The 14,978-nt window shown below is 45.2% G+C and overlaps 1 long non-coding RNA gene across 1 annotated transcript in view; it reads left to right on the forward strand.

Moving 5' to 3' along the window:
- LOC122174916 overlaps positions 1-14,978 on the forward strand; it is a 59,401-nt gene that overhangs the window by 4,384 nt on the left and 40,039 nt on the right. The gene's annotated exons all lie outside the window — the stretch shown is intronic.

Below are 14,978 nucleotides of genomic sequence, written 5' to 3' on the forward strand. Positions count from 1 at the left end.
TACTTCTACAGAAATGTCCTGGCAAGATGCTGCAGCAGACCTCCAGACAGACTGATAGGCAGTCCCCATTGCAGCAGCTTTAGGCCGTGTTTGCTCAAGGAAGGTGCGTGCCCAGTAACACCAATTCTGTAAAAATACTAAATTAGGATATTAGTTATTAAATTCTGCTATGCAAGTTACCATTTATATCATTATAAATCTATCTTTACTGAGTGCCCGCTTTTATGGTGATGATCCTAGTATTTACATAAAAATTGCAGTGCACAAAGTAAATTATGCATTCCAACCTGCAATTTTGGCTGAGGATTTGCACACGGAGAATAAATAATTTCTCATTCTTAAGCAACAGTAATCACAAGTAATGTGCAGAAACATTCATAACCATGGTCTCACATGAAAGATACATTTTTTTTCTGTAACCTGCTGTAATTACAGTGTACATCAATTCCATCATAGGTAGATACACCAGTTTTTTTCCCCTTTTCCTCATGCAATTTTAATGACCATTCCTGCTTAGAATACAACATTTTAAATTAAAAAATTAAAAATTTAGAAGTAGATTGTTTCCCTGACAACAGCAACAGCAACATTTAATTCCCCCCTGTGCCATTTGTAAATAAATACATACAGTTGCTGATACCAGTGAGATAATGTGCCTGAGGCTAATTGAGCCATTACAAATATTTTGAGCCTGAGTTTGATAATGCAGGTCATGGTGCTTAAATATGCATGAACTGAACTGATTTAACCTCCCTGCTTCTCACCGGTGTATTGACAAAACCCTTTGCAACAGGGCCGTATGGCCATGGATGTGTAAGGACAGCAGGCTTGGCTAAGATCTAGTTCCAGTGCTGCTCCCAGCAGTGCCTGCAGGTTGGTTTGTTCACTACTGGAGTGTCACCTCCTCAGCAGTCGGTGGCTGTGCAGAGCAGCCGCACTGTGCTGCACGTCCTGCTCCGGTCCCCATGCAGGCAGAGCCACGGCCCTGCAGAGTGCTGGGCAGACGCTGGCTGTGCTTCTGGCACCGTGAGCTAATGCATCATTATGATAGGGAAAAATGGGAAAATGCCAAGCTCTTTGGTCCAATTCTCACATCTTGCCCTGTGTCTTATATGAGAAATTACTTAATTTTACCAGCTCTCTGTTGGCAAGATGTTCTACTTGCCCTCAAGTCAGCTCTCGGCCCTGTCCTACACAGCCTTAAGCTCACCTCTAATGTACTAAGTCCTATAACTCCCTTGTGAGCATTGCTTTTATGCTCAGGACTGCTCTTGAGCCTCTAAAGAGCTTTGGCCAGACTCTGCTGCTGTGCCTCTCAAAGCAGGGTGCAGCTGCAGACGGGGAAGGAGAAGTGCTCTTCAGCTCCTCTGATCTCCGGGCTGGTGCTGGCTGGGAAAAGGAGTGTCTCTGCAGGGCTCTGGCTCAATACCCTGTCTCTGGGGATTCATATAGCATAGTTGCAGTGATGGTTGGGTTACTAATAGAGCAAAATGCTTAAGGAACAGGTTCTCTGAGATTTCTTTTTCCTGCTTGTCATGTTTTTACATAGCTAATTAAGGAGGTGCTGGACCAAGTGAACACGTACTGATGCACAGTTACAGCTAGCCCTGACTCCATTAGGAAACTGAGACCAAACTGTGGTCACCTGCTGTTCGGTTTGTTGCAGCTTATCTTCCCTAGAGCTTAAGCACATCATCCAAAGGCTGCAGCCAGCCCAACATAGCCCAGTTCACTCCAGGAGCTGGACCAGTTGGTTGTCTGCTAGCATCATGAATGCCTTCACCAGTGCCACTGGGGCTGGATCACATCCTCAGTCCACAAATGCTTCTGGGTTCAGCTGAAGCTGGCGGTGCTGCTGTGTTTTATAGAGTCTGAGGCACTCACTGTGGGGAAATATAATCCTGAAAGCAGCGTATTTTAGGGGATGCAATTTCAGCAGAGAAGAGCAGTGCTCCTGCAGGGCTCTTAGCTGGGAAATGTGCTGCCACGAGCCACCTAATAAAGCTCGGGGCAAGATGCCACGATGATGTACCGTGATGGAAGGGGAGAAAAGCAGACATAAAGGGAGAAGAAGTAATGAGAGAGAAGAGGTTTGAAAACCACACCATCATGGTTTGAGACACCCTAAAAGGTTTATTTTGTTGTGAGCAACAGGGTCGGCCATTCTGTATCTGACTGCAAGAACCTTGTGCAGTCCCATTAGAGCAAACTATTTGCAGCTTGTGTTAATGCACTGAAATAATGTCACACACAGTCAGCCTCGGTCTGCACTTGTAATTAATGTGAGCACAATTAATCTGAGCAGAGATGACACCTTTTGTCAGCACCGGGTAATCCGTTCTAGCAAAGGTAAAGCTGAGCAAGCAGTTGAAAGGGAAATCATTAGCAGTATTCCTCTGTGATGGCAAAGTTTGTCTTCACACCTTGTTACTTCCATAGATGGATGAGCTAAACGCAGAGGGAAAAAAAAAACACAACTAAGAAAGCCCTTCGTGAGCCGCCAGAGCTGTTCTTGCTGGTTGAAAGGAAAGCTTTCCTTTGTACATGTCGGTATTTCTTCAGTGAGCTGCTTTGATGGCCCCTGAGGGGTTTAGCTCATCTCACAATCAATGTGGAAATTAAGGGTAGTATGCAATTTGTAAGACAATCGTATTGTTTGAACAAAGACTGGCTACAAGTGCTCCTGCTCAGATTTACCGCATTTAGGCAAGTTTATATCCCTGACTCCTTTTCCAGAGTCTGTGTCAGAAATACAGTCCCCACTTGGGCACTGTGCAGGATGTGGTGCTGGGCTGCTTTCCATGGCCCGGCCAACCAGCGCTGCCCGCGGCCGCCTGGGGAGCTCTGCAAAAATGTCAATTAGCAATAAAAGTTCTGCAAACAAGCATAATGCCATCTCCTTATACCTCCCCTGCTGCTGCTCGCAGTCTCACAGTAATGTCCAGAGCTGAAAAATGGATGCTGTGGGCTTCTGTGGCTGCTGCCTCTCAGTCGCTGTAAGCTCAGGGTTATGTTTTACTGGACATGTTGTCCCCTGGAAGTTTGGATGTCAAATTGAAAATAGAGGAGTTAGCCACTGGTGTCCCTTCTTAAGGGATGTTTTGCAGATTGGAGTGTCTGTCGTTTACATCTAATTCCACTTGGACTCAAATATCTTTGCTTTTGGTTCGTCTGTGCTTTTCTCACAGGTGACCTGGGGATCTCTTAGCTCCTGGCTGTCATCCATGTAGCTCAGAAGGGGTCAACAGGCACCATTTTCTGTTTCTCTCCACAGTTCTGATCTGTTTACCTTTCACTGCAGTTCCCTTGATTTTAAAAAGGAAAAGCCCACACGTCTGAGCAGTGTTTCTGGGTAATCAGTTACCTATCTAGGGTGCTGCATAAATTGCCTCATCAGGGGCTGTGTAACTCAAAGAGGTTTTCCTGAGCAGAAATCCGTCCCCTGGTTAACCTGAAGGGAATCTGCCATGGCTTTGCCCTTTGTGTGAAGGGTGGAAGGAGAAGCTAAGAAACATTCCTGGCCTTGCACCATCATCATTGCAGGTCCTAAGGCAGCTGTGTGTAATGAACCACCTGGAAAGAGGAGGCACTTTTGATGATCACATTGGTGACAGCTGTGTTAGGGGAGGAGCTAATTAACCAGAGCAGTTAAATAAGGGACCCGCAAGCTTGCCTCCATAGTTTCTGTGGGCCTCGAGTGAGTTCAAGAGCTCCTCTGAGATGGTTTCCCATACAGGCTTTGTGTCTTCTGCAGGCCAACCACATGGATGCAAGTCCTATTGTGTAGAGGAGGTGTGGGGACAGCAAAGGTGAGCAATGACTGGTGCTAGTAGAGTACTACTTGCTGTGATACTGATTTCCCATATGGAAAAAAGTTGCTTTTATGTGCTGTGAAGCCTAGGTGGAATTTGGATGCTATGGTTATGGAGGGCAGTCTGCAAGAGCTTGTTTTGGTGTTGATGGAGAGGGAAAGGGTATGTGCTAACCTTCCTTCCTTTAAGTAAGTGCTTGGGGATAGATGTCCTGATATGTACATGTAGCACCCATAAGGCTGCCCTGAGTCTTCATGTATGGCCTTCCTGCCCAGACCTGGTGCATCTCCTAACCCAAAGAAAGCCTATGTGAGCTTTTTGGGTGCTTTCTGCAGTTGGTTATAGGCTTACATAGCCAGTGTGCTCTAGAGATGATGAGTGCTGTGGGCTCACCTGTGTGTTTGACTTGGCTCAACCCATTTGTTCTCTTAATCCTTTGTAATCCAATTGGGAGCAAACTTGAAGTGCTGCTTCTCAGCAAGCCATGTTCACCCCTTATCTCTGAAACATGCCCAAGGCTGGTTTCCTGCAGGACTTGCCTTGTATTATTATTAATTTTTTTCCTTATATATGTAGTATTTCAAAACTGCTTTATGATTAGACTGGGATCACAAGAAGTTGAACCTGTTGTGACCAAGGGAGTGTTTTTCCTAAGCTAGGCAAGGGGGGCTCAGCTGCAGAAGGCCTCCAGGTGCTCCACGTAAAGGAATAACGATGGCTGTTTTCGTTAATAGAAGTGCAGACCATAGCTTATGCACTCTTAATCCTGGAGTAATTAAATGACTGGAAAGAAGGGTGATTCATACCAACCCTCACAGAGCTCAAAGGATTCCTTTTCTGTATGTTTGAATACAGCTCTGAGAATGAATTTGATTTGTTATATCTTGTAAATAATTCACTGTGTTCTTGTTAATAAAGTAGTTTCATCCCACTGGGGAGGGAAAAGACAGTTGATATATTTGGTTATCATGGTATGCCACACAAGCCTAAGATTGAATAGAGAACATTCAAAGAGAAAGATGCGGTATCTTTCAGGAGAGCTTTTGGGGAAGGAGCAGTTCAAAGTGAGAGGCGTTGCCTGTAAATGGTGGTGCGGCCATGCAGGTTTGTAGCAGTGCGAGCTCCTGCTGTGTGTCTTGTGGTTTTGGGGGGGTTACAAAACCCCTCAGCCCTGGGGATTCTCCAGTTTCATGGGAATATTGGCTTTCATCAGAAAAGCATTTGCTTTTCTTTAGTCCTCGTGACTGTAGAAAAATGGTCACAAAATGTGACCCTGCAGGCTCAGAAACCCAACCAAAAGAACTCAAGTTGACTGGAAATTTGTCTCGTGATTAATATTGGAGCTGACTTGCCAATTTATACTACTTGAAAGGCCGACTTAAATAACCTGTAGCGTTTATATACTACCCTTCAGATGTGGATTGAAAAGCCCTTTCAGATGTGGAACTCTGTCCCTTGCGATATACCTGTGATAGATTGTTACTGTGAATTTCAGCTAATTCGCTCTCATTTTTCTATGGCGATTTTTCTTAATTCTGCCTGACTGTTCTGTGAGTGATTGGCTGTATGTATGTGTTGCTCTCTCTGGAATCTGTAGAAGCCTGCAAAATCCAGTGATTTCACCACAAAATTATCTGGCTAGGGAATTCACCTGCCTGGAAGTTAATCTGGGGCAGGGTGTGCATACAGAGAAGAACTGACAACTGAGAGGTGATATTAAGATAAGCGAGGAAGGAAATCCCCATAGGCAGCGGTGTTGCTGCAGAAAAGCAGAGCAGCTCCACATATTCCCTGGATGAATTAGCTTACAAGTCTTGGAGAACATACCCAGCTTACAAGCAAAACACCCATCTTTCCTCTGCTAGCTCCTGAGAAAGATCTTTTGACTAATTTCAAGCTGCTCTGAGGTGCAAGCATTTAGGAATATATTATATGTATGACAAATTCTGGGAAATTCTGGTGGTAGATAGCAGAGGGTGACATAGGGCACAGCAGCATCCTTGTGCTCCTTCTTTGTGCATGGAGGCAAGCAGCAAGCTCCACAATTGGAAAACTATCAAAGGATCAGTGCCTGCAAAACCAACCAGTTTTGATGAAAGCTTCCACGTTTCTTGAGCTGATTTGTTAACAACAGTTTGCAGCTTCTTTCTTGCATTGCAGCATCAGGATTGAAAACACTCAGAGCTAAGAGTAGTCTGGATTTAATGAAATTGCACACGCTATCATGTGTTTCTATGTAAACTCTGGAGAGGCCTTCATGTGTGCCTTTGTGCTTTAATAACACCCTCTACTCAAGGCTGGGCTGGTAAGCACAAGCTAGCTGGCCCAGGAGAACTCACAAGTGAGCAAACCCAACCTTGCAGCTAATCCTACAGCCAGGCTCTTGTAGTGTTCCATCACACAGCCCTCCTTTCCCCACTTGCTCAGAAGTAGCATGCATAATTTTCCATGGAGAGATAACTTATCAGGCAGGCAGGCTCACAGCAGCAGTAAGAGCTAAGCAATACACCCCTAAAATCCCGCTGTACTATGGTAAATGCAGCACCAATTGCTCAAGCAGCAATCTACATCTCTGGCTCTGCTATAAATATTTTTCCTACTACAATTTGAAAGGAAATGCCCCCCCTGCACAGGCATGGTGTGGTGGTGGTTCAGACACTCGCACTGTGTAAATGAAATCTTTTCGTAGAGTTACAGAATCATCTAATCATTTCAGTTGGAAGGGACCCTTAAAGGCCATCTAGTCCAACTTCCCTGCACTGAACGGGGACACCTATAGTTCCATCAGTGTTCAGAGCTCTGTCCAGCCTGACCTCAAATGTCATGGGAATGGGGCACCACCACCTACCTGGGACTCCTATGCCACTGCCTCATCACCTTATTGTTTTTTTTTAAAAAAACCCAAACCTAAAAACCTTATGTTTAATCTAAATCTCCACTGTTCTAGTTTGAAACCATTTCCCCTTGTTCTGTTGCACGCACCTTGCTGAAGAGTCTGTCCCCTTCCTTCTTACAGCCCCCCTTTAGATACTGATTGCTGCCTTTTTTTTCCAGTCACCAGGGACTTCACCTGACTGCCATGACTTTCCAAATGCCATCAAGAATGAGATCTGGGTACCTCAACCTTATCCTTGCCTGTTGTTACCAGCCTACCTGTGTTGTTCTCTAAGGGGGAAAATGCCTCCTTGGACTTAACTTTTGTGATTGATGTGTGTAGAAGCTTTTCTTATACTACTTTGCACCCCTTGCCAAGTCTGGTTCATTGGGCATTGACCAACTCTTGCTTTCCAGCACTGTGTTACCAACCCCTGCACAAAGTAAATGTTTCAGTAAACCCCAAATTCATGACCTGCTTCTTGCAGTACTGAGCTTCATTTCACTTCAATTTTTCCCAGCTCCTTAAGTTTTTCTAGCTTTTCCCATTCAATGCAATGATCCTTCACTGTATTCATGAAGTCTCTGATCTGCAGTGTGTATCTTGCTTCTCTTCAGGTACAATCTCTGCTCAGCAAACCTTGTTGCCTCCAGCAGTCCCTCAGGTGTCCCAAATGCTGGGGTATTTATACAGTGATGCTCCAAGCATATATTTGAGAAACATGAAATTCTTTTGTTAGGTTTTGCACTATGCTTAGAATAAAACTCACTTCAGAACTCATAAAAAAAACTGAATATTGAGAACTTGAACTTAAAAAGTATAATAAAACAAAACATAATGATCATATGTTTAAATAGAGTACTTACCTTGCCAGCAATTGATTTACATCTGTGTCTGTATGCAAGCATGGCTGTTAATAATCATGCCTGCAAAAAAGTTGTGTGCAGAGGTTTTCCAGGACTGCACAGCAGTCCACTCTGCAACCAAATAGAGTCCTATCTTTAATTGGCTGTATCCCATGTCCGCCTGGCAAACCATCCAGAATGTGTTTGTGAGGGAAGGGCGATATTTAATTCGTATATGAGTGTAATTAAAGCAGATTGTCTGCAAAATCAACTCAGGAGAGCGCTCTGCTGACTGCTCTGTGCTGCTCTGCAAGTCTCCTCCTGGATAAAAGTGTGAGGCAGAGCTGGGCAGCCCTTCCTTTATCTGCTTAGATTAAGCCATGATTTGACCACGCATCAGACATGAGCAATATCACTGACTGGGGATCAGATTAAATAGCACAGGAAGCAGCGCAGCTGCAGAAAAGACAGGAGCAAGATAGTTTTCAAGGCTGGTGTTATTCTCCTAGAGAGTGAATGGGATGAGATGAAAGCATGAGATCAGTGAGCAGACGAAGCACAGAAGTTGATGAAATCCTCAGAATTTGGAAGGTTTACCCAAACCTCTTACAGTGCAGCAGGTTTTCCTCAGTGGGATCCTGTGAATGAAAGTGTGATTGACAGAGCAGCCACCTAAACAGCAACATTAGGAGGGCATGGAAAATAAGCCATGCTGATGCTTGGGAAGCCCATGCAAATTTTTTTGAGATGAGCAAGGGGAAAGGGACGTGTCTTTGTAGGCAGTGTGAGCACCAACTGAGAGCTATTAACTGTGAGAGTGGTAAAAGGCTTTGCTGTCCTGCAAACCTCTGCAGTCAGCGGCCAGCTTGTCGTGCCACCCCTGAAACCTAGAGATGTGTGGAGGAAGGCAAACATATGCCATTTAATATTTCCTAATGGCTGGTAGAGAAGCCTGACTTGAGTTTGAGACCTTCTGAGTCAGTTCTTTGCCCTGTGAACAGAAGCCAAGATTTTTCATGGTTTTGCTGTTGGTATTGCTAACCTCCAGGGATGTAATGTGTGTCCTGGATCCATATAACGAGACTGTAAATCACTGCAGCAGTGTTCACACTACTTAGGTCTGAAACCAAGGAGATGCTTATGTTTTTCCCTATCCTCTTTTATCGCTAGACTTTCCTTGGATTTTTACTTTTTAATTTCTGGCATTGTCTCATTGTTACTCTATGTACATTTAACTTAGAAATAATGCTTTGGAATTAGCATCTAGAGGATTAACTGCACTTTGACAAGAAGGCCATTAACAAACACAGCAAGGAATCCAGCGTGGGGGCTGATAAAAATCAGAAGTGGGATTGCTCAGAAGGGGAGGCTTAATTAGCCTGTGAGGTTTCTCTTTGTAATTCTTGCAGCATTAGAGATCTGCTCCAGGAGTTTGTCATGAGCTGCAAAGTCATTCAAGAGCTTAAGGGTTTGACCCAAATTTTATCGCTGGTGCACCTTAAAGAGGTTGCAGTGTTAAGTGCAGGAAAGCCAGGAAGCTGAAGACACATCTCACAAGATGAAGACCCAACTCCAAAAAAAACCCCAAAAACAACCACTGATCCCCTCCACTGCAGAAAAATGGAGGATTTGAATCCAAGTGTTTGGATTAGGACAGGTATCTCTGAAGTAGGGCTATGCTCCACTGCATAGATGAGTCTGGTATGGAAAATCCCGGAAAATAAGACTAAAAGCTGATTTCCCAAATTAACATGTTGAAGGGGATTTAACTGGAGGCTGCAGATGAAAGGCCGAATTTTAGTCGCTGTCTCCTGGGAAATTAGCAGAGTCTTTGAGGAATGCTGTAAACCTCTAGGCAGGAGCTTGCTGTCTCTCTGGACATGTGGCAAATCAGCTTTTTATAATTTTATGTTGTGCCTAAGAATCCAAATAGGAGAAAATCGTGTTTGTGAGAACATAGCACTTCTGTGGAGCACAAGAACAGCAGAGTTTGTGGGGCACTGAGTGCCAGCCTGTGGGCTAGAGAACAGGCTGATACTTAGAGTCTTGTGAAGCCCAGGGATACTAACAGCATTCATTTTTCTTATTTTACGTATGAAGAAATCAGTTAGGTGAACTACACTGCCGTTTTATTTTCCAGATAATGGCCCTGGCATTCAAACAGGGGTGACAAATTTTTGCTTGCTCTAGGTCTTCATGTCCTATTTCTTGTGCCATCAGAGGGTGGGGAAGGAGCTTTCATGCCTTTGCCTGTCATCCCAAAGTGGTGCTGGCCTGTCAGCTGCAGACTTACCAAGCCCTCGTTCATGCCCCGATCATGCAGAACAACCAAAGCCCTTTTCACTTTCTCACTTCTGAAATCAGGTGCAAGTTTATCTCCTACAAGCTGCACCCTGGGCAGAAAGCAACCAATGCTCACGGGGGTCCCACAGCCTGGCAGTGACCTGTGACAGCCAAGGACCTATCCCATAGCACGGTGCTTTGCTGGTTACTGCCACATTTAGGCTGCTCTCCTCTGCTTTCCACTCAAAGTAGGTTGTTCACAGTATAGTTAATTAAGCATCTGGGTGCAGCGAGCTCCTCAGTTAATTCGCTGCATGCTGAGGGATGTTTATCACTGGGTAGCATATGTTCAAATTTCCCAAATAATTCGTTTGCAGCAGAGACTTTACAATCCCTATCTGTTTTTCTAATTCTCCCAGGCTCTTTCTCACAGTTGTTTTTTTTTTTGGCTAGGGGAGGCAGCTTTCCTAGTCATCCCTGGTACCTGGTGTTACTGCTTTTCCCCAACTTTTACAAGGGCTTCCTCAGTTTGTCTGCTCTTCCTGCCTCTCTTTCTGATAACATCCACTTTTTTTTTTTTCTTCCTAACTTTCTCATTTCTCTCCTTTGTGCAGTGGCTGACATTAGCTAGCCTCGCTGCCCCTCCTATATCTTCTCAAGTGTCTGTACTGTGTGTGGTTTTTGTTTTGCTCCAGTTGTACAAACACAGTGGGTGAGCCGGGCCCACAGTGATGTCAGCCTTGCATTTATACAGAGAGGGAAAACCCCAGCCACAGTTGCTATTAGAGAGTCAGCCAGCTGACTGATTAATGCCCAGTGCAAGAGCTGTGTTGAATGTCTGCACTAAGCGCTTCCCATTAATTATTCATCCTGCCCCACGAGAACTTAGCTTCAGCTCAACGCCCTAAGGTTGCAGGGAGGCTGTAGCGTCCTGTGGGCAGAGGAGAGAGGTGATGGAAGAGGTAGCACCTCATGTTTTATGGTCTCCTGCCGCCGTGGAGGATCTTGACAGGGTCAAGTTGCCATTTCGCTTCTGTGCTTTTGACCCATTTTGTTGCAGGAAAAGATTTATTAGCTGGAGGTAAACATTTCACATACACCTCCTCTGGCAGCAGTAGTCACAAGTGGGCTTTTCAGGGTTGATTTTTTTTCTCCTTGATGGTTAATGTGAGGATGCAAATATATGCTGAACTTCACTCTGAGGAAAGGCCCTACTGCTATGGGGGCCAGCAGGAGAAAGCAGAAATCACAAAATTGTAGGGGGAGTAAAGGATCTCTGGAGTTAGTGGTTGCTGACCAGCAGACCAGGCTGCCCAGAGCCACATCCAGCCTGGCCTTGAATGCCTGCAGGGATGGGGCATCCACAGCTTCTCTGGGCAATCTGTTCCAGTGCGTCACTTGAGTCAGCAGAAGGGAAATGGGACCCTGGAGGTTCTAAAGGAGTCCAGCTTCACTGCTTCAGCTGCATCTCCCAGCTCTGGTACAGGTTCCCCAGAGATGTATTCCAAGCTGATGGTATCTCACAGTTATTTAGGTGTTACATTATTTTAACCACCTTTATTAATATCTATGACCTTATCTCCTAGCCTGCTCTGGGAGGGTTAAAAAAAATAAAAATCTAACCCTTCTAATGGATGAGATGGAGACTTCATTGACTGGCTTACCCAGGAGAGATGTGTGAAGCTCATCACACCTAAATTAAATTATATCTTGAGCACCTTTCCTTTGAGCGCTGTCATTTTCCTCCAAGAGGCTGTATAAATTGCTTTTCCACTTTATTTGATGTGGCAGAAAGCCAGAACTGGGATCTATCGTTCTCCAAATACTGAGCAGTGGTGATGGGTCAAAGCAATCTAACATGAAGGTTATTATCGCCGACTGTGTGGGTTAGCACAGTTGAAGAAAATAATGTATTTGCCTGAATTAACACCCAAGTTCATCCTGGCACAGAAACTCTGTTCTCTCTGGACTTTTTCAGAATCACAGAGGCAGAAGAAGTTCTGTGAACTTCATTGATTGTCTCAGTCCTTGATTTCCCATGAGTGACATGGAAGGCAAATTACGTTTATAGCAGAAAGTCCCCCTAAAGATTGTGAATATCTTGATACTAATTCTGCTAATAAAACAGATGGGATGAGCTAAAGTGGTACCAGCCGAAAGCTGGCTGCGTAGCCATACTGTCCAGGGGAGGAATTTGGGCTCATTTGTGGAAACATAGATATCAACATTAGGACTCTTTGCTTTTTTCTAGTCCAGGTGTATGTGCGTGGCTGCTGTTTTGGTGGCAATCAGTGCTGCGTTCAGATGTGCTGCCCCACAGGGCTGGCGTTCTTCCACCATCACAGGTTTGCAAGGCATCCTGCTGGGTGTATTGGTGCTTCCCTCTGTGGCCCTTTAGTTTTGCCTGAGGTGCACACCAGTCACCACACACAGCACATATCCTCACCAGCATAGACTCTTGTGCGTGGCAGAAGCTAAGTTTGATATGGGATGGAGCTGCCAGTAAAAAAAGAGGAAAAAGAGACAGGAGAAGGAAGCTATTGTTTGTTTTTTTTCCCCACTTCTGGACACCTTCCTGACCTCAGAGGCATGTAATCACCTGGCTTTGTGATAGGAGCATCCCAGGGCAGGCCAGGAGGAACTCTCAGCATGCAGTCAGGGCTCACTTGGGTGGGTGAATACTGACTGCGTTTTTAGTAGTGCAAATTGAACTGTTTGCTTTTAGAAATCAAGCCCTTGTCTTTTAATAGAAGAGAGCTTTGTCTCGTTGGTGAAAATTTACAGATCTTTTTAAAATATATACCTTTATGCATACGTATATATATTCACATATACATGTTTATGACTCCAGTCTGAATCTGACCTAGAGAACAGTTCAGAGCATAATAAGTTTGAGCTAAATGAGGTTAGCGTAATAGAAGTCAAAAGGCTTTCTGGTGCCAGAGTGTTTTTACTAATAATGCTTTGTGGTTAAAGCACTGTTTGTGTCTCTTAATGCACTGCAAATACTGCTAGTCTCCACAGCAGCTGTGAAGTCAGTGAGTGTTACTGTCCTGCTGTTGTTAAAAATGAAAGGATTTCTCTTGGCTTTTTTATAGCTCTCTATGCTGGCAAGAAATATTATGCAGTGATCAGATCCAAGAGCCATTTGAAAATGGAGAAAAGGTGACCACTGTCTGCTGAGCCTTGGATTGAACCCTGATATATTCTTGGAGACCATTTGTGCAGCAGTTCAATCCCATTTATGTTACAATCCTTTCTGGTTTATGGTCCTGTCTGGGTTTGATTCAGGAAAGGACTAGAGCTGAGCTGAACCTGCTCATCTCCTCTCCATCCCAGCTCCTGGCCAAAGGCTTGCTTCTCACAGGACAAGAGTTGTAGTGACACTGGGAAGCTGTGCTGGCTGTGGGCTGCCTCTCCTCTGTGTATTCTTCCTGCTCTCAGCACAGATACCACTCCAGCTCTTGGCTGATCAGAACTTTTTTCTACCCCCTCTGTTTTACTGTACCTTACAAGCATTAGCAGAACATAAATCTATGCAAATTGTCCCCTACAGTGTTAACAGCATGATTGGCTATTCATTTTCTGGCCATCACTGGCCACCTGCCATTGGATTTTATGATTTGCATGGAGTTGATGGACAACTTGAAAGTTCTCTGGCCAGTCTTGAAGCATCACTTTGAACTTCAGGGCTTGCTTTCCTTTCAGAATTGCCCTGAACCTCCCCCGGCAAGCTTTCACAAGGTTGGCAGCTGACTGGAAGGAGGCAGGGAAGATTTTCTTCTGGGTATCTCTTAATTTTTAATTAATCAGTGAGGTTTCATTCTGGCTTGGGTTCTTTCTAGCTTCAGTGCTGCCGTCTCATTAATTGCAGTCAGTTAGCACAGTGGAGATCCAGCGAAGTGTCAGCTGGTGTGTGCTTTTTGTCTCTGTTGCTGGCATAATTAGAGACTGCTCGTCGATGAGCATGTTGCTCAAACGCTCCTTCGTGTTCTTTCCACTGGCGTCTAGCTGCATTTCATGGTCCTTTGACAGAGCCTGGGCTTCTGCAGTAGGGAGAGATAGACAGGAGTATCTTCTTGGTGCTAAGTAGAAATGGGGCTTGGGACTAACAGCTATGCCTGGGAGGATTTGCAGGCTGATGGTAGCTTGTTTCCACAGCAGTCTGGGATCCATTCCCCATTGGTCTCAGAATCATCATGGTGAGACATGCACACTGATATGGTGTGAGATTTTGGGTATGCTATTAGCAAGCAGGGGTGATGCAGACCCCTCGATGGTTAGGGGATGCAGGAAGAGCCTCCATGTGGCCAAATGCCAGCCTTGCTGGAGGAATACCAAGCCCCAGATTTGGCTGAGCAGTGGCTTCTCTCTTCACCTTCCTTGATTAGAGTCATGCTCCCAGCTGCAATTGTCTTTCATGAAGTTTCCAAAGTCTCAGAATTTTTAAGATAGGAAAAGACCTTTAAGTACATCTCTTCCAACCGGCCGTCCATCCTCACCATGACCCCTAAGTCACCACATGAAAGTGCCACATCGTCAGGGACAGTGACCCCACCACCTCCCTGGGCAGCCTAACACCCAACCTGAACCTCCCCTGGTGCAAAGTGAGGCCATCCTCTCTCCTCCTATCATTGTTACCTGAGAGTGGAGGCCAAACCCCAGCTCGCCACAACCTCCTTTCATGTCATTGTAAAGAGCAATTAGATTTTCCCTGAGCCTCCTTTTCTCCTTACTGACCACCCTCAGTTCCCTCAGCTGCTCCACCTGTGCTCCAGACCTCTCACTGCTCTGCTGCCCTTCTCTAGACACGCTGCAGGCTCTCAGTGTCTTTCTTGCAGCGAGGGGCCAATACTGAACAAAGCACTCAAGGTGTGGCCTCACCGGTGCCAGGTCAAAGCTCAAAACCTAGTACTTGTTTCTGTGCATGTGGAAGGTTTACTTGAAATAACAATGCAATGAAACAGGCATAGAGTTTCTCAGCCTGTGATTTACAAAAATGCCAGTACTCATCTCTGATTTATTCCCCCAGACCTGCACACATAACAGGAACCTCTATGCACTGTGAGCCACAACTCAGACCCTGGGAAGCCCAAAACACCCAAGCTCTTTGCTCCAACTCCATACATCCCTGTACCTGTGCTGACCGCATCCTTGCATCTC

The sequence above is a fragment of the Lagopus leucura genome, unplaced genomic scaffold, assembly GCF_019238085.1.
Source record: "Lagopus leucura isolate 7727_CA_CO unplaced genomic scaffold, USGS_WTPT01 Super-Scaffold_73, whole genome shotgun sequence".
In the NCBI taxonomy this organism is placed as follows: Eukaryota; Metazoa; Chordata; class Aves; order Galliformes; family Phasianidae; genus Lagopus; species Lagopus leucura.